Source organism: Xiphophorus couchianus, chromosome 7, assembly GCF_001444195.1.
Source record: "Xiphophorus couchianus chromosome 7, X_couchianus-1.0, whole genome shotgun sequence".
NCBI lineage: Eukaryota > Metazoa > Chordata > Actinopteri > Cyprinodontiformes > Poeciliidae > Xiphophorus > Xiphophorus couchianus.
The window spans coordinates 22,322,764-22,342,133 of NC_040234.1; the positions used below are offsets into that span (position 1 = coordinate 22,322,764).

A 19,370-nucleotide genomic window follows, 5' to 3' on the forward strand; every position below is an offset into this window, starting at 1 on the left:
TATCTTAGTACTTCTGAAATAACACAAAATTAACTTACAAGTAACTTTTTAGCAGTTTGCCTTAAGTCAGTAATTCAGAGTTGCACCATAATAAATGAAACATTAACCAACAGTTTGATGTGTTAATGACAGCACTTAACAAAATGTAATGTTTACTGGTTTTCTCAATTGTTGACTGTGTGGTGTCTTCTATGACTTTATGTTTTTGTATTTTTATGATGTAAAGCACATTGAACTGCTTTGCTGAAATGTGCTATACCATAGGCATAACTTCCTTAAAGACTGGTGTGGATGTCTCCCCACTAGCTTTGGCCTGACGGGGACAGTCCGCACCAATATTTCCTGCACCTTCTTTTCTTTATGTGCCTGCATCTATTTGTGTACAGTAACTCGGCAGCAGCTGCACGCTGTATTCAAAGCATTAACAACCAGTCAATGTTTTTAAAATTCCTTTGTAAAACTTAAATGGTAAGTCCGCTCAGTGATCTAGTGGATTGGACATTATATATATAAAGAAAATGGAGAGTGGGTTAGCTATGCTAGCTTAACTTTCTGTTTTGAAATGTTTAATAACATTTTGATTGTTACAGAATCTCATGTTGTTTATGTTTTTAGCATATGATAAAATCAGACAATAAAAGGCAACTATGTGATAATTCTTCACAAAAAATATTGATGAATTGTGAAACTGTTTTCAACTGTAGGCAAGTATTGAGCAAATATACAGACTTATTCCATAAATTAAAATATCACTGAAAAGTTCCTTTTGTCAGCAATTCCAACACCAAGTGAAAGACTTTATATAGATTAATTAGATTACTTATGTTTCAACATATTTATATTTTGTAGTATGTTTAATACTTGCTAAAAGGTTTTTCAACAAGTATTATTAATCTGACAAGCCTGATTAGGACATCTGTTCTAATTTATTGAATAAGAATGTCTGGCATTCACATGTAAGTTTTGGCCTTATTCTTAGCACTAAAAAAAAAAGGTCTTCCAGTAACTGTGGGTGCATCAGCGCCTCCACGTCCCCACCAACTTGCAACACAAAGTTACACCATTGTGCTATACAAATAAACTTGATTGATTGATTAATACTGATAAAAAAGTTGTTTTCTTACAACATGGGAAAAATGTCTTGTTTTAAGTAAAATAATCTGTCAGTTTTTAAAATCAATATTAAGCAAATATTTACTTATAACAAGCTTCTATATCTTGCTGAAAAGTTTATTGTTAGTTTTGTCTCATTTCAAAACAAATATGACAAAATATTGAGTGTATGCAGTAGAAAATAGACCAAAACTAGTTTTTTGTTTTTGCAGTGTGCCCTAAAATATTGAGAGCTCAAAAAGACCAGATACAAATATGTTTATGTATTAGTTGTAAACATTTCTGAAAGTACACTGTAGGTTTTGAAATCCTTCTAATTCACAATTCTGTCCAACTTTTTGTTGGTTTGTCATAGTAACACAACAAAATGAGAAAAAGGTTAAAGATTATAAAAGTATTAAAATTAAAAAAAATGCATACTCCTCCTCTGCAGCACTTCAGCTTGGTTTTTTTTCTTCTCTCAGCTTGTGTATTCTTGATTTAATTATTATAAATGGCCTCTAAGCGTCACTAGGATATCTGCAGACCAAACGTGACAGGGCGTGACCTGCAGCTGAACCGGCCTCTGCTCAGCCCCTCCAAACACACACACACACACACACACACACCCGTCTCCCCCAAACCCCTGATAAAGAACTTCACACAGCAAACAGAGGCACATACGTCAGTGTGCACATAGTTAACAACAGGACCAGGACAGAGATTGATGGAGAGATACAGACAAATAAAGCAAGACAGGGAGAAGAGAGCAAGGGAGGACTGAAAAGGAAGGTGGTGTTGAGGTGGGGGGGGCATATTGTGAGGGCATCCAACACCGGAGAGAAGATAAAAATCACACAGGCAGAGCCAAGCGGTAGAGAAGGCCAAGTACTGTAGGCCTGTGAAAGGCGGTCTGTGCAGCTGAGCTGTGACATTTGTTTCTTATTGTCTAAATGGCAGCTGCAAGTGCCCCCCACCCCCACCCCCAGCTTTGCTCCGACCCGCCTTGACAGGGAGAGAACCATATTAGGATGTGTATGGTAAAGTAAACAATAACATAGTTGCAATAAGATGGAAACTTTCAGCTAATGGTGTTTGTCATTCCTGTTTTCATACCACCGAGCACTGTTTTTTTTTCTTTTTTTGCTGTTCAGCTAGAGAGACTTTGTTTCTGAAAACAACACAGGAGCCAAGGCTAAACTCAGAGCGCGGAGGGAGAAGAAAAAAAAGGGACAAAAATATAAATAAATATCAGCTTTTTTAAAAAAAAGCCCTCACTTGTGTCATTTGATTACACAAATAAACCCACATTTGGCTAGAAAGAGTTTTTTGCTGGCTTTTGTAAATTTCAGGCCACGTCCATGCTGCTGCAGGCCAACTTTGAAGCTTTTTTCCCCCCCCATCGATGTTCCCATAAACTTGAGCTGAGTAACAACAAGAAATAAAAAGAATGATGTCAAAAAATATTATATATTTCACTGCCTCATAAAAAGTGATTGTGGGAGTATATTGTTGGAGGGAAAGAAAAAAAAGCAGTTTTACTTTTCAATCCTCCCATAACATGATGCTGGATATTCTAAACTTCATTCCCTGCAAAAATTCTTTATTTATCTCTTACTGACCTTTACGCAAACCACAATGGTGGGTCAAGTTAGGATGAAACCTAAAGCTGGCGTAAAACGACTGGTGAATTCCCTCTAAGAGCCCAACAACAGGAAGTGAAACCACACCCATGCTTTTCTGCTCGACTCTCAGTTCAAAACTATTTAACTTTAAAAATTTGGACCAATGACCAGCAGTAAACTACCTGACCTTTGAGAGAACCACAGAAGAAACCACAAAGATGTGTCACAATGTACAACATTCCTAAAATAGAAAAAAAAAATTATCTTAAAAAAAGAAAGGAGGATGCATTTTCTAGATATGAACAAAATAATTTATCATATAAGCCAGAGGAAGAGAAATTAAGACTTTTTATTTTAAAAAATGTGGCCAATATAGAATAATCCAGTTATGGTGTAACTTATCCATATGCTATGGATTTTCTATTAATTTTGTGAAATAGCCTTTAGTGGCTATTTCATTAGCAGCTAAATGTTAGTCAGTATGTTTACAATACTTCCAAATTATTTGTTCAGTTTCGTTTAGACTGTAAAAATATATTATTTTCCACTGGTTGGTATGCTGCCCAGTGAACAATTTAAAAGGAACGGCGGCTCACTACCCACCTCACAAAAAACGCCTTTAGTTATGACCTCTACCAGTGCAATTTGGGGACCACTTCTTTCCCTGCTTCAAAATATTAGTCTGAATTTCTAAATAGATTATCAAACTTAAAACTTAAAATACCAGAGGAAATTACACACTTTAAGCAATTATACTACAAAACACAAAATCTTACCAAGTATTTTTGGTCTACTTTTTAGTGCAAATATCTTAGTACACTTGAAATAAAATAAAACTAACTTACAAGTAACTTTTGTGCAAGATATAGGAGCTTGTTTTAAAAGTACTAGTTTCACTGGCAGATTATTTCACTAATAAGAAAAAAAAGTGAAACAATCTGTCAATGAAACTAGTACTTTTGTCCATTGTTAAGGAATTATTTACTTAAAACAAGCTCCAATATCTTGCAGAAAGGTTTCTTGTAAGTTAATTTTGTGTTATTTCAAATCTATTACAATATTTGCACTAGAAACTAGACCATAAATACTTGGCAAGATTTTGTATTTCTGCAGTGAGTAGCACATTGCCAGACATACTTGACTTTCCAAAAAATATTTTGTTTAGTAATAGTTCTGCTTATTTTTCTTTATTAACAGTAAAAAGAGCAACTGACCAGGAAGAGAAGAGGGAGAAATATAAAGCAAAGGTAAAAAAGTTTTCATTGATATTTTTAGAGTGAACGAAAAACAAAAAAGCAGAATATTTAAAACAGCAATAGAGCACCGTCTCTGTGGCTAATTCTTAGCAGAGGTTAAGTATTTCAATAGGGGGTACATTTCACAAGAAGAATCTACAAATATACCATCATTATCTGAATGGTACTAAAAATAACTTCAGCCATCCCCTTCCCAAATCAACTAACGTGTTACGATCACAGACTGTAATTGTGCAAAAATAAAAAGTGATTTATAGGTGGTAACTCCATTCTTTTGTCTTTAAATTCAATTCAACTTCACCTCAAGCTTCTTTTCCAGAAATGTCTCCTCCAAACAGTTTAATGTTTCACTGATCCCTTGTTTTCCTAACTGTTCACTCCCTAGACTTTCTTCGCCTTATCATTTATTTCCATGACTGCCTGTTTGTGTGTGTGCAGCTGAAAACAAAGTTTATGTTTTTTTCCTCTCTCCTTTTGAGTTACCAGAGCTGATTCACAGGCTAGGCCATTAAAAACAAACTTTTACCTTAGCACAACGGTGAAAATGAATAATTCCTCACTGTGTTCACTAAAGCAGAAAGCAGCCCTCTCCCACTTATGTCTACTCCACATGTTGACTTCTTTTGTTTGGTGTTCAGCCACTTTTCTCCAGCTCTCGCGCTCTCTCTTTCAGTCTCATTCTTAATCTCGCAGTGAAAAATGCAAGCAGTTTATTTGCGAATGGCTGAAAGCCATAGTCCATTGGACAGCCGCCACCAGGTAACTTATTCCTAAAAAGGGATTTGTTTTATAAAATAAACAGAAGGAAAATAAGTCCCACACTGATATTTAGAATGTCATGAAAAGAGTTCCAACAAAGTCAAATTATCCAAATTGGAATGGCTGCAACTCATAAGAAACTTCCTTTACCCATCACAACATACCAAGAAACCTCAGTGGTAATACTTTTGTACACCGCAAGAACATAAATTCTTACAAAGTAATTTTTTGGTCTAGTTTCAAGTACAAATACCATAGTACAATTGAAATAAGACAAAACTAACTTACAAGTACAGGAGACTGTTTAAGCAAGTCATGTTGAGGAAAACACCCAAAACACTTTGCCTATTGAAAAGGTAACTAACTAGAGCTAAAAGCAGAATCAACGATCTCTAAAAAGGGGGCAGATGATTCAATCTTTCAATTGAGAATCTGTAGCAAGATTTGAAATGTGGTATTCACCAGCAATTTTTTTTACATTTATTTAAAAAAGATGTATCTTAAGCTATTTTATGGAGGAAAATGTTCAAGCTGTATATTATGAATAATATAAATATTAATAAAATATCTACTTCTAAGATGAATAAAGATGGAGGACACAAACACTACAAAAATCCTAAATTTTATAAAGTATTTTTGGTCTAGTTTCTTGTGTGGACAAAAGTAACTTTTCAGGAATACATATAAGAGCTTGTCTTCAGTCAATAACTCCTTAATATAGACTTTAAAAACTACTAGTTCCACTAGCAGATTATTTCACTTATTAGAAGACATTTTTACAAGACAGGAAATCTCTCTTGTAATGTGTGAAATAAAACTATTAGTATTAAAAAATTACTGACTTAACTTTCTGTATCTTGCTGGAAAGTCACTTGTGAGTTAATTTTGTCTCATTTTATGTGTACTAAGATATTCACACTAGAAAAGAGACTAAAACTATATTTTGTGTTTTGCAGTATGTAATATACTTTCAGTTGTAACTGCAGCAGCAAATATTTGTATCTATTTTTATTTGTAAAAATTTTTTTTGTATAAAATCCCAACTAAAATAGTTTCATTATAACAAGACAAAGTGACAAAAAGGTGACGGAGTATAAAAATATGCTAAAAATTATTATTTTTTTAGTCTGAAAGTGAAAGTTGTACTGGTGTGCGTGCATGCGTGTGCGGGCGTGTGTGTGTGCGTAGGTGTGTTTGTGTCTACAAAAACACAGGTATGCAACACTGTGCAGTTATTTGACTCCAAAGACAAAAAATCTAACCCAGAACTGAAGCAAAACTAAAAAGAATTTATCACTTTTTTCTTTTCCTTCTGTCATATTCTTCTCATCTTACTGGAAAAAGCTCATCTGCAGATGGATTTTTGCTTACTTTTGTCACTTCGGTCAATCTCACGACGCAGCTCTGGCATGTTAACTGTCTGCACCTGCTAGCTGACTGACACTATCAAAAGCCAGACCGCACTCTATGAATGTGTCAATACATTTCTGACCAGGAGAAGACGTGCCTGTTTGTCACTGATAGAAAAATAGATTGAAACTTGACACACGTTTTGTTTTTCTCCCTCCTTGAAGGTATTTTAAGTAATCTGAGATCACAGTATTATCAGCTCACTTCCACCCACCTCATCAACAGAAGATTGCCCTGCTGTGTAACTTTTTTTTATTGTTATTATTTAACCTTTATTTTACCAGGATAAAAACCCACTGAGATTAAAAACATCTTTTTCAAGGGAGTTCTGGCCAAGATACTGTATTCAGCATGTAGGAATGCATTTAAAAGTGTGTAACCTGTTTAAGTCAAACAACAACAGTCGAGCCGGGCGATCTGCCAGAGCAGCGTTCTGATAGTGGCTGATGCGAGCAGTGGGAGCGCGGCATCAGATACGGACAGCAGACGGCAGCCAGGTGAGAGGGTGTTTAGAATCCTCAAACACATCCTGTGATCTCAATCAAAAGGGAAAAAAAGGGCCAGAAGAAGCAACAGCGTCGCTTTGTGTCACACGATCGTACGAGGATGATAATTTTTCATTTTCACGCCGCCCCGCGTCTATTCCGCCTGACACTGTTTGTAGCCAAGGCAGATAAGCTCGAAGAGTAGATTACGGTGCTTACGGCGCATGAAAAACACAGCAACTAAACTGCCAGTGACAGAAGCATTTAACTCTCTAGCTGGAAACCTCTCTCCCTCAATCCCCCCCAACCATGTGACACTTTTTCTACAGCGAGTTGTTTATTATGTTCCGAGCTACTCGCAAGTGATTAAAGGAGCTCTTAAGAATCAAAGTGTTATAAATGCATGGAAACACAGCCGGCTGTAAATGCCACAGAATTAGAGGCTTACCACGCCTAATTCTAATACATGGCAATTTTCAGCTTGATGCTGATATAAAGAAATTACTTTTTTTTTAAAGTAACCAATAAATGCAGTGAGGGAAAATATTACAGAGGGCCTATTTTTCATACCAATATAAAGCTGAACGCGCCCTTTCTGAGCGTCCAGCTGTTTATTCATAACACTTCCATAAAAAGTGGATCAGACAAATGGAGCTTCAATATTAAGAAGGAGAGCAGCAGAAAAAAAGGAAATACCGCAAATATAAAAAAAACTTCCCTGATTCCTTGTTTTCACAAGGAATCAGGTGGCTACTGGTATCAAGCGATACAGAGGTTTAAAAAATATATGTATAGTTCAGTATTTCAGATATCAGTTTTAAAAAGACGGTTCAATTATGGAAAAAAATTAGTTTGACTGGATTTGACGTTCTTTCTTGATATGTTCTTAAGAGCTTGAGTCAGCAACAGTTTGCATCAGCTTTTAAATACATGGTTTTTGCATGCTTATTACACTGCAAAACACAGAGCCTTACCAAGTATTTTTGTTCTAGTTTTTAGAGCAAATTTCTTAGTACACTTAAAATAGGACAAAACTTACTGACAAGTAACTTCCAGCAAGATATAGGAGCCTGTTTTAAATCAATAATTCATTGATATTGATTAAAATGTATTAGTTATAAGTGAAATAACCTGCCTGTGGCACAACATTTTAACTTAGCATACGGAAAAAATGTTGTTCCACTGTCAGACTACTTCCCTTACAATTAGTATTTTGTCATCAATATTAAGGAATTATTGACTTATACCAAGCTCTGCCAATTTACTGAAAAGTTACTTGTCAGTTAGTTGTGTGTTATTTCAAGTGTGCCAAGAGATTTGCACCAAATTTTAGTAAGAGTTTGTATTTTTGCAGCGAAGAAGTCATTGTATGCATATTTATAAATACTCCCTCCTGTGTTTTTCACTTATTAAACCTCCTCTCTCTGGTGGGCTAGTTCACGTCTTAGTTTTGTGCATTTTTATCAAACAGAGAGTAAAGTGGTAAGTTGAGCCACCCCTTACTGCTAGGAAACAGAAAAAACACTGATCATGTGACCAAATAGCTGGAAGAAACGCAAAGTTAATTAAATTTGTGAAAGTAAGAACGTCAAGGGTAAAGTTGTTAGACTTATTTTGTAACAAATATTCACTCTTAAAAGTGAATTTAGTTTATAATAAGTTCCATAAGAAATGTGTTTAAACCAAAATATATATTTTTATGGAAGGAGTAAGTTGAACCCAGCTCAACCTACCCCTTACACAGACCGTTTTAATAAATTTGATTACTGTGAAGACCATTTATTTCAAGTGAGACATTATATAGATTAATTAGAGAATGGCTGATATTTTATCACCTTTATTTCTCTTAATCAATATGATTTTCTTCTAACAGCTAAAAAAACTCAACATTTAAAATTAAAATGTTACACCAGACCAATAAAGTATATTTTTAAAAACAGAAATGTGGGCTTAATGAAAAGTGTGTTTCATACTTGCTTAAAGGTGTTTTTTTTTTCAAATGGAACTTTTAATCTGACAAAAGAGACTCATTGGGGAGTATATTCTGATTTATTGAATATGACTGTGTACTGTCAAATATTTGACAGTACACAGTACACAATATTTGACAATAAATTAGAAGTCATGTTCTGGAAACTAAAGAGTGCCACCAATCCATCCATCCATCTATTTTCTTTACACCCTTGTCCCTAGTGGGATCAGGAGGGGTCTATCTCCAGCTAACGTTCAGGGCGACAGGCGTGGTCACCCTGGACAGGTCGCCAGTCTGTCGCAGGGCAACACAGAGAAAGACAGGACAGTGCCACCAATCATTATTGTTAAAATAACATTAGGAGCTAATTTCAGGCTGCCAGTTTTAGTGTGTAAAAGGCAGAGTTATATGTCAGAACAAAAAGGTTCCACATATATATGGCTAATAAATAGTTCGTAGAAATGTTATTAATTAATTTCTAGGCAGTTTATAAATCATTAGTGACTGCTTATTATGCACTAATTAAGGGTGAAAAGGAGACAAAATCTCCCCGTTTCTTGCCATATAATGAGGCATGTCTGTTCGCTTAAATATTATATCTAGAGTTGTTATGCTAAACATTAGCATAGCAAATCTTGTGAAAACAATAATCATTTGTAAATATTATTTTAATAGCAGTTGTTTTTTATTTAAATTCTAAAATAAAACTATACTGTGTTAAGCATCTTAGATTATATTTTCTTTTGTAAATACTGTGAGTATTTATACTCTGAGCGGATTTTTTACTCAAGGTTATCATACTATCACAGCCCAAGCTTACATTGTACAATGGGCTGTTTTGTTTATATAAATTCAGAACATCTAAATAAAGTTAATTGCCCTCAAAATAGAAAAAATATGACATCTGATGGATGAACCGGCCTCTATCACCCATAAACGCTCCACATATCTGGATCAAAACTTTTATCAGGTTGTTTCTGCAAGCCCTTTGTTCTCCCATATGGAGCAAAATCCCTGTCTGTGTTTCTCCCTTCTGACTCTGTTGTACTTAAAGATGCTTTTCACAACAAGACAAATGAATCATGTAAGCTGCCATAGGGATTTCTGCACAATCTCAAAAATCACATTGGGGCAATAATTAAGCTGATTTGACCACATTAACATTAATCAGGCAATCGTTTGGAAGATTTCGGCACTGATCCTTCATCTGGAGCAAGCGGTTGAGAGACCCCAGTGAAGCCAACCTGTGTATGTGGAGAATGTGCTGCAGACAAACTGCACTGACCAAACTGAGATATCACACTTTCTGAAACTGTTGCACAGGACCAGAGCTGAGGGAAAACTAAGTCAATTTCAGAGAGATCCTGATCATGTCTTTATTTCTACACTTAAAATACTGAGAAAAAGATTAGGTTAATTTTGTAAATTACTTTAATAAATCATTTTTTTCCATTATATTTCTGCTTTTCCATAGTAGGATAAGAAGCAGCGGCTTGTAATAGAGAATTAAATAATGCATCAACTGATCTGTTTGTGTATCTGAATTAATTTCTTCATATTTTATCTTTCTGAAACATTGATGTTTCTTCCTGATACATGATCTGAGGGGAGAAAAGGCACTACACTGAAAAAATACTAAAAAGAACAAAACTGGCCAGATTGTGTTTTTGCTATATACTGATTATCTCGCATTTCTATTGCAAAGTTATGCAAAAACCATGAAGAGTTCATAGGAAGTACACCACAGGTTTAGTTGCATAGATGTATATGGCACTTAAGTACTATATCATCAGGATATATGTTTGGGTTTTTCCTTAGTTTCACCACTGAGCTTGCATTTGTTACATTTTTTTTTTTTTTTTAATTCTTTGGGTTTCCCAAAAAAACCTAAAGTCTGGGTCATAATGGAGGGAAAAAAAGAGTCTGAATTAAGTTTTTGTTGAAGTGTTAAGTATTTACCTGGATTTATTATAGGAAATTATTACTTAAATTTCAAGTAATAGTGAATACCAGCCTTGTTGTACTTAAAAGTTATACTCAACAGCATGTGCTTGCATCTCTATAAATGGTTTTTAATTTTAATCTATATCAAATCAGTTCAAAACTAAATTTCAGAACAAATGTAAAGAAAAAAACTTATGTAATGGCTACAGAAACAGAAGGAATTATTCCAAAACACAGTGTAAATAGTGACACTGAACTGAAGGAAAAAAATATGACTCAACAAGGACGATCCTCTGCGTCTCTGAGTATTAACGCTGTCACACAGATCACTTCCCTCAAACTTTCACGGCAGCACAGCTGATCATCAAAAGTTCCCATATAAAGCGGTGATGGGCGTGTAGACCTGATCAGAGCGGCAAAAAGAAACTAGCTGCGGCTACAAAGCAATCCCTCCTTGTTTAGCAAATAGGTAATTAACATACTTCAAACTTCCCCAAACCGAGCAGCTCTCCATATTTCCTTGCGACTCCTTCCTCTGCTCAACTTTGAGCTATGATTACGCTGCCAATCAGTACCTAACCTCTGTCCCTTCACTGCTCACCATGCCGAGTTCAGAACGGTGGCTTGTCCGTACCCCCAATGGTGCACCTGTTCAATTCCCCAATTCACCCACCCGCAAATACACACAAAAATTACAGTTAAAAAACATGAGAAAAAACCCCACACACATACAGCGTTTCAGTTAATTATTAAGCCAATTCAATAGAGCATTCACACACACCTGTGCAAAAGCTGCAGTCTGGTGAATGATTGTGTGTTTACCTTTTGCAAAGACTTGCTTATTGAAAGCAGTCTCCAGTTCCAGCAGTAGTAAAGTGCCTCCTCACCCTGAGGGAAAAAAGACAACAGAGAATTATCCAGAGTTGGGCGAAATAAATTATAGCAATAATATTTGTTGTCAGAGGACTTAAGAGGCAGAAACGGCGAGCGCACAAAAAGCAAAACAGTCCCCAACGAGGCCAGCGGTTGATATTGATAAGACTGTGTGACGTGCACAAACCTGTCTGATATGTTCTGAGAAATCATCAGCGCAACTCTATCCTCTGGATTCCTGGGCTGTTTGCCTTTTCCCCCACTCTGTACCGGCCGCTAAGAATGGGAGCAATATCACCTGAGGTCTGTCCCAGTGCTACAGCATCCCTCGCATTCCCATCTGTCAGTTAACTAAAACTACACACCCACTGAAGATAACACATGAACAATGAGCCCAGTCTGTGACTGAATGGTTTATTTGCAAGACAAAAACCATTCACAGTAGTAGATGCTCCTTTGTCACCCCACTCCTCCCCTGCCCCCCCCCCCCCCCAACTAGTTTCTGCTAAACATCCTGTATCTTTACCTGCTCTACCCTGATTCAACTTCCTTGGGTTGGCCCTGATCTGCATGCACCAAGCTTCCCAAAAAGGAGCACTCAACCCAGGAGATGAAATACAAAAGAAAGAGAGAAGGAAACAAAATCTTATTCTTATGGTAAACCTAAAAGTGACTCTGGGGCTCCATAACAGGTGAATTTGAATAAAGGCATTAAAGCATATCCAAATATGTAAGAGAGAAAAAAACCTCTCTCTCACTGTTCTTTTGGCCGTTTACATTTGACAGTCAAAATTGTGGCCAAGCGTTTTGCCCCAGTGTTTATCTAAGATAAGAGTAAAGCGAGGTTAATAATAAAAAAATACCACAGTACACACAGTCCAGTTCTAGTTTAAAGCTAACAGGTTGACTGTTCTGTGAAATCCATCAGACTCCCTTCAGGTGCAGTGTGTTACCTGTAGAACAACATAAAACAACATGAACTTTAGAAAATTTGAGCAAATAAATCTAAATCTAAAGAAAAATAATCAGCGGTTGGTGGAATTTTCAACCTGATCAGCTGTGATTAGCTGACGAGAAACTCGAAGAACAAATCTTTTGCAATCAGGTATGAAAACATATGCTACCAGGAATAGATGAAATGGGTGTAGAAAGTATTTAGACCCCTTTACATTTTTCATTCTTGGTTATATTGCAGCCGTTTGCTAAAATCAATAAAATCATATTTTTTATGAATGTACAATCAGCATCCCATCTTGACAGAAAAAAAATTTAATTGAGACATTATTGCAAATTTATTTAAAAAGAAAAACTGAAATATCACATGGTCATAAGTATTCAGTCCATTTGCTGTGGCATTCATTTCGATATTCATATTTCCTCTGATCCTCATTGAGATAGTTCTACTGCTTCATTAGAGTTCAGCTGTGTTTAATTAACCTGATTAGACTTGATTAGGAAAGGCACACACCTGTGTATATAAGGCCTCACAGCTCACAGTTCATGTCAGAGCAAATGAGAATCATGAGGTGGAAGGAACTGCCCAAAGAGCTCAGAGAATGAATCGTGATAAGGCACAGATCAGGCCAAGGTTAGGTTGCAGCACTCAAGGTTCTTAAAGAGCACAGTGGCCTCCATAATCCTTAAATGGAAGAAGTTTGGGACAACCAGAACTCTTCCTAGACCTGGCCGTCCAGATAAACTAAGCAATCGTGAGAAAAGAGCCTTTGTGAAAGAGGTAAAGTACAACCCAAAGATTACTGTGGCTGAGCTCCAGAGATGCAATAGGGAGATAGGAGAAAGTTCCACAAAGTCAACTATCACTGCATCCCTCCACCAGCTTTATGGCAGAGTGGTCCGACGGAAGCCTCTCCTCAGTGCAAGATGTATGAAAGCTCATATTGAGTTAGCCAAAAAACACAAGAAAGACTCCCACACTGGGAAATAAGATTCTCTGGTCTGATGAGACAAATATTGAACATTTTGGTGTTAATTCTAAGCGGTATGTGGAGAAAACCAGGCACTGTTCATCACCTGTCCAATACAATACCAACAGTGAAACATGGTGATGGCAGCATTATGCTATGAGGGTATTTTTCAGCTGCAATTGAAGGAAAGATGAATGTGGCCAAGTACAGAGATATCCTGGAAGAAAACCTCTCCCAGAGAGCTCAGGCCCTCAGATTGGGCCGAAATTTCACCTTCCAGCAAGACAATGACCCGAAGCACACAACTAAAATAACAAAGGAGTGGCTTCGGAACAACTCTGTGACTGGTCCAGCCAGAGCTGGTCCAGCCAGAGCCCAGAGCTAAACCCAGCTGAGCATCTCTGGAGAGACCTGAAACTGGCTCCACCAACGTTCACCATCCAACCTGACAGAACTGGAGACGATCTGAAGGGAGGATAGCAGAGGATCTCCAAAACCAGGTGTGAAAAACTTGTTGCATTTTGAGCTTTATCAGCTCAAAAGGCGCTTCTACTCAATACTGAGCGATTTCACACAGTCATACATATGACCATGTGATATTTCAGTTTCTCTTTTTTAATCTGCAAAAATTTCCACAATTCTGTTTATTCTGTGAAGATGGGATGCTGAGTGTACAGTCATGAGAAATATTATGAACTTATTTATTTAGCAAATGGCTGCAATGAAACAGAATGAAAAATTTAAATGGGTCTACTTTTCATATTCACTGTATGTGTCTGGTAGCATATAGATGCTACCAGACACAAGCAGATTTTATCTACTGTTCGATAAAATCTATTTAACAATAGATTTTATTGTCATTAATAAAGTCTTTTTTTATTTCAGCATCAGTGGGACACTTAAATGAAGTCAGCACAGAGACCACATGAAGCTATTTAAAAGAAACTGTTTCCTCAAACAAATTACTGTTTCTGTAATTTATTTGGGCTGTGAAGCAGCGATAGAGAGCAAGATTTTCAGGAGATTAAAAAGAACTCAATGTATTACACCAAAGCTGTCTGTTTAATCTGTCTGAGCTTTCAGAGATTTTCAAGAATACTAAATTTGGAAGAATTGAATAATCTTAAAGTTAAGGTGTTTAAATAATTACTTTCTCAAGGAAGTACAAGATTCTAGGATCTTTTATTCTCATACCAGCTTTTCTTGTTTGTGGTATGAAATTCGGACTTGGGTTCCAGATTAAGAAATATAATTAATAAATAAATAAATACACTCTACAATGCAATACCTATTCTTACTTAAATTATGTTTTTATGCTTTACTTAAGTCTCACTAAACTATATGGGGGAATTTTTCTGCCATAATTCAAGAGCACACATTTTCGGTTTGAAAGCAGGATTCATGTCTGTCTTCTCAAAACTTGTAAGCTTGTATTCAAAACTTCTGTTCTCTTTCAAATATTCACTGTTTTTTCTCAAACCTTTGTCCTTGTGCTCAAAACTTGTCTCTGCTCGGCTCAAATCTCTGCTTGCAAACCTCTCTGTTCGCTTGCGAAAGAGGTGTCATCGAAGCTTCATTGCTGTTAGCACACAGCGGGATGTAAACAATGGTAACAAAAACCACAGTAAACTCCCGTGGTTAGAAATACATCAACATTTCACTGTCATAAGTTATATGGCCTCAGAGCAGCAGCATTTTATCAATCTACAGTTAGTAATGAATATAACTTTTTCCTGCAGTGAAAAAAAAACACATGCTGACTGTGGTCCCATTAACTGCATATAAATGATAAAATAAAACTAGAAAATTCCTGAAGAAATTTAACCGGGGCCTGCCAAAGTGTGCCCGTCGGTTTGGACCCAGCGTTCTGATGCTAGAAATTAGCATCGATGCTAAAGAAAGCTGCAAAGTAATCAATAGCATGTGGAGATTGACAAGAATGTTTACTAACATGGACTTGCACCATTCAGTATGATAAAGTATTGCTGTCAGTAGCATGTGGGACATCACTAGGATGTTTTCTATAATGGACTTACTCCATTCAGTAGACTAAACATGGCTAATAAGTCAAATAAATAGCTTATAGCTTATATAAGCTAAAATGCTAATGCTAATGAACTGCCTTGCTGCGCAAGGCAGTTCCCTGACCTGAGAGAAAAAGATAATGCAGAATAATATTATTGCACCGCCTGCGGCGGTGCACTAACCTCAGGGGCATGTTGAGGCTTTTATTTTGAAATTTTTGTTAAGCTTAATTTCAAAGGTCCAAACTAATCCCATGTCTAATAGTCATTGGGTTAAATCAGTTATTTATTGCTCAAAAGAGCAATTACCTAATGTAAGATTTCTCAAGGCTTTTATTTTGAAATTTTTGTTAAGCTTCATTTCAAAGTGCCAAACTAATCCCATGTGTAACAATTGCTGGGTTAAATCAGTTATATAATGCTCAAAAGAGCAATTATCTGATGTAAAAATTGTCAAGGCTTTTATTTTGAAATTTTTGTTAAGCTTAATTTTAAATTGCCACACTAATCCCATGTGTAACAGTGCTTTGGATAAAAAAGTCACATAAAGCCAAAAAGAGCAATTATCTGATGTAAAAATATTCAAGGCTTTTATTTTGAAATTTTCAGTATGCTTCATTTCAAAGAGCTAAACTAATATCATGTGTAACAGTGCTTTGGATGAAAAAGTCAAATAAAGCCAAAAAGAGCAACTACATGATGTAAAAATATTCAAGGCTTTTATTTTGAAATTTTCAGTAAGCTTCATTTTAAATTGCCACACTAATCCCATGTGTAACAATGGTTGGGTAAAATCAGTTATATAATGCCCAAAACACAAGTAGTTCTAAAGGCCAGCTCAGTCCTCCTCTGTAGTAACTGACAGTTCCACCATGTTGTAGTTCTAACCTTCAGTCATTGTAGTTCTAAAGAGCAGTTCAGAGAGGCAGACTAAATTCTATGTCTATTTTGAGTCTAACTGACACTGTTTTGTGTCAGTTAGACTTTTGTTTTGAGTTAAATTTGGCTCGTTTTTTGTTAATTATGTCGCCACAGTTACTCGAAATGCCAACAAAAGTAATAGCTCCCCTCACGGGATTGAGCCTCACGTTTTGATATATATATTGTGAGGGGGCATGCAGCGGTACGAGCCGCATTAACGGTAGTAGGAAGCGGCAGTTATTTTGAGGTGTAGAACAATAGGTGCCTGCCATGCAATGCATAGGGATTACATCCCTATGCATTGCTATGGGCAGGCCCCAATGATTGCACCTATGGGCTATCCATCTGCGGTAGCCTGTATATATAATCTCACATCTTCCTGGTCTGCATCTGTTGTACATAATCAAATATCTCAGGATTTTGAAGTTGATCTGGAGGATGAATCTATGCTACACTGGGATTACAAGCATCACTTCAGCCAAAGATTAACGGTAAATGTAAATAACATTCTTCCAAATGAATCTATTAGAAGTCAGCAAGATGGTGAACAACGGGATTTCCACGTCTCATGCCGCTCAAGTAGAGGAAATCCAGCAAGCTGCCATGGTAGTTCAGCAGGACCAAGCGCAAGTTCAGCTCAGAAAGAACACTCAGATGAGAATTATTTTTTAGCTTATGGTAAAACTGAGGTAAATGCTTCAGAATCAACTGGACAGGAAAACCAAGAGCAAAACTGCTCCACGGTTTTTGAGGAGATCACCTCGGCAGCTTTAGCAGTAATTTGATTAACAAGACAGTCCCATCCACCTTTGATGTTGTACTCCACTGAATGCAAAGCCTCCAGGGCCAAAGTACAATAGAACCAGATTTAAGGGGGCCGGGCTCTGATTAGTTGTTTCTAGACAGTACTGGAAGAAGACAGAGGAGATAGACTTTTTCTCATATTATTTGTCTCAAAGCATACTGTCTTGACATAATGACAGTTTCAACAAATATGTAAAAAAAATTATTAAAGTTACATACTGCAGCTTTAATTTTGATTTTAAAAAACAGCTAACATTCATGACTAGCACTATTAATTAGGGTCATGTTGAAAACATGAGTCAACACATAGCTCACTGAGAACTCTACTAAGGCTGGAACAATCTGCAGAAATGGACCATTCCCACATAACTACCCTATTACTGTGATTCATTACATTTCAATTAACTTATCATCAATGGAACCGTAAATCAATGGCGAGTGGTGACAAATGACAGATATTTTCAGCTTCAAACTACCAAACATCATTAATTCCCATCACCTGAAAGAGCCCCAGGAGCTAAATGAGTTTACCCAATGCATAACATCCATTTAGATAAATGTTCCATCATTTTAATGACGGAACAGTAGAATTGGTGAGAAAAAAGGCAAAAGCAGAATCCAGGTAGCAGCTCTATGCTTTTTCTTCTGGTAATATAAACGCCCATCTTGTAATATCTAAACAGATAATTGTCTCCATTTCCAACAGCACCAGGCGGTAATATTGCCATTCAGAGCAGTGGGAGTGCAGAGATCGCAGGCTGAGAATAAACAACCGCACGCTGCTTTACCCGGCTGGGAAAACCAAGCCCATCACACACTCCTACATCAAGATTTTAAGGAATAGAACAACTCCTGGTTGAGATAATTATCCTCCTAGGTGGGTTAAGTGCATGCTCAGTGCGATGCCTGAGCTAGGAATATGATTCAAAATGTGACAATTTCAGATGACAAAGGAAGCTGAGAAGCATTTTTTTTTGCAAACTTTTCTTGTAAGGACCGGATCTAATGTTGTGTTTCTGCTGCATTAAACAAGGTGGAAAATAGAAAAGTAAGTGATGTTTGACAAAAGAAACATATTCAAGCAACAAATACCCAGCCATTAGAGAGTTTCACAAGATCGGCTGAAGCGAACACATAGAGACGTCTTTAGATTTTTCACTCTTCGTTTCATTGCACCCGTTTGCTAAAATCCAAAAAATCATATTTTCCTGATTGTACACTCAGCATCCCATCTTGACAGAAAAAACTGAAATTTAGAAATTTTTGCTAAGTTATTAAAAAAAAAAAACTGAAATATCGCATGGTCATAAATATTCAGTCTCTTTGCTGTGACATTCATTTCTATATTCATATTTGCCGTCTGTTACAAAAAAGTTACAAAAGAATTTCTGCAGCACTCAAGGTTCCTAAGAGCACAGTGGCCTCCATAATCCTTACATGGATTATTATGGGTGCTTCTACTCAATACTGAGCAAAGGGTCTGAATACTTACGATCAAGTGATATTTCAGTTTTTCTTTTCTAATGAATTTGCAAAAGATTTTACATTTTTGTTTATTCCGTCAAGATTGGATGCTGAGTGTACATTACAATACAATACAAAAAAACCCCAATACTGCTTAACTGGAAAAATAGGAAAATATCAGCACCTCACAATGCAACAGATACCAATGGAGCAACAATCAGCAATAGATACAAATCCATTTGAATATGTCAATAAAATATACTCCATGGTTCTAAATGCCATTTCATTGAAGGTGAATTAGTGTCACTGCGGAAGCAAAGACCAGGAGAGATAAGAGAGATTTTTTAAGTTATCCTTTATTTATTTACTCCGTGTTTGGCATATACCTTTATTTATGCTTACTTTCTTTTTCTCTTTCTTTTCCACTTCTACTCAAAAATATCTTCTATACTAGGTAAATCAAGCAATATTAGAGGACAGAAAAATAATTCAAATAAGAAAATAACTGCCAAGATTAGAAGAAAAAAGTATACCCTAATCCACGTTGAACGATTTCGTTGTTTTTGTTGCGACACCAATTGATTATGTTCCATGTTTTGTTTTGAATGTATTTATTTATTTTTCCCTGTGTGTGTTTATTTTTAATTGCTGTTATTTGTTCTTTTGTCCTGTCAATTATTTTGTAGATCAATACCCCTTTTTTGCTTTTTGTCAGTCTGTTTGTTGTATATACACTAACTGGTTGTTAATAATAATAATAATAATAATAATAATAATAATAAGAAGAAGAAGAAGAAGAAGAAGAAATACTAATAA

The 19,370-nt window shown here is 36.2% G+C and overlaps 1 protein-coding gene across 7 annotated transcripts in view; it reads right to left on the reverse strand.

Annotated features, from left to right (window-relative positions):
• The window catches only part of foxp1b (forkhead box P1b), a 297,917-nt gene that overhangs the window by 181,184 nt on the left and 97,363 nt on the right, over nucleotides 1-19,370 (reverse strand). For 6 of the 7 annotated variants that reach the window (XM_028022520.1, XM_028022525.1, XM_028022522.1 and 3 more), the window contains one exon: nucleotides 11,366-11,431. The gene's annotated coding sequence lies outside the window, so the exon portion shown is untranslated. Of the gene's footprint in view, nucleotides 1-11,365; nucleotides 11,432-11,603; nucleotides 11,622-19,370 lie in introns of those variants that run through there. The other variant, XM_028022518.1, reaches the window with a different exon arrangement.